The following is a 1,446-nucleotide window of genomic DNA, read 5'->3' on the forward strand; positions in this document are numbered from 1 at the left end:
ATATTACGTATACTAAATGGGATTTGATTTGAAAATCTTGAAGTAATGAAATGGAACCTTTTTCTTTCAAGCTAATACTTATCCAAAGCTTATCTTTACAACTTATACTAATTATTAGTATAATTTACACACTTACTTATATCATTGCATTTAACTTACATTAAATTTGTATTAATAATTAATATCAGGAAATATATTTCTGAATGATGACATATGACATAAAACTTTCAGAACTTTTAAAATAATTTGAAAAATGTAAGTGTAGTTTTTATGTATTATTTCTATACAAAAATAATTACTTTTATGAGTTAATTTTAGTTGCTTTCCAAACAAATATGAAAATAAAATAAAATTGGGAACGCTTAATACCAATTTAATTGTAATTTTGTATTTTAATTTCCATCAAGTTAAATGAAAATATTATACAATAAAAATTATAAGTTGTACCCTTTTAGTTTACGTTACACTGGTTGAAAATTTTAGTCTCATAACTCGTTTTGATTTATTCTGATAAAGAAAATTTATGAAATAATTTATATCAAGTGATTAAATCTAAAGCAATTAGTATATACATAATTAACGTAAAATGGTAAGATTAATCCCTAATATCATAATTCAATATTGTATAAAACTGTTTTGTTGAAAATATTTCTATGTAATTTTTAATTAAATATAAAAAAAAACTTGGTAAACATTGAAAACGACATATAAGGTACTTTTTTTCATTTGAATCTGTTTTGTAATTATTTGTATTAAACCAATCAATCGAGTTATCTGTTTAATATATATCTGACTTATAAAAAGTTTGATTTGATTTTTTTATGAACAGGTCGAATATAAATCTCATGAATCAGAAAAGTTATTAATTATTCAACATTTAATAGGTTATAATATATTTAGTATTATATAATTAACTATAGGTTTTTATGAGGTTTTATTATACGGTTGGTGGAAATTTTGCTACTTTTGCTGAGTATCATTACTTATATAAAATTACAAAATTTATTCCCCATCTATTGCACCGCTGAAAGAGGGAGTGGGTAATTTATAAGATAAAAGAACATTAAGCTCATGGGCAGTGTGGGTGGGTATGAGGCCATTTCCATATGTTAGCAGGGGAACCCTTCATATTTCAGCCTCACAGGTATTTTAAAGACCATACATAAATATATCTTCTGCTAAACTTGGAACCGTCAGATCACACGATAAGGCGTAACTTATCTTGTTTACCTTCTGTCTCTCTTTACCTACTATCGACATCATTCTTTCTTTATAATTATATAATTTTATTGTTTATTTTTATATTAAGCAATATTTATCTTTTTTGATAATAAATATATTTATTTATACATAATAATGGATTAATTATCAATCAAAATGAGGCGAACAAATATTCTTTGAACCTCATTAAAGCCACATTGTAAAAAATAAAAGTATATATGAATA

The 1,446-nt window shown here is 23.7% G+C and overlaps 1 protein-coding gene across 2 annotated transcripts in view; it reads left to right on the plus strand.

Annotated features, from left to right (window-relative positions):
• Ets65A (DNA-binding protein D-ETS-3) overlaps positions 1 to 1,446 on the plus strand; it is a 168,292-nt gene that overhangs the window by 1,573 nt on the left and 165,273 nt on the right. The gene's annotated exons all lie outside the window — the stretch shown is intronic.

This window comes from Halyomorpha halys, unplaced genomic scaffold (genome assembly GCF_000696795.3).
Source record: "Halyomorpha halys isolate HHAL.00 unplaced genomic scaffold, Hhal_1.1 Scaffold868.1, whole genome shotgun sequence".
In the NCBI taxonomy this organism is placed as follows: Eukaryota; Metazoa; Arthropoda; class Insecta; order Hemiptera; family Pentatomidae; genus Halyomorpha; species Halyomorpha halys.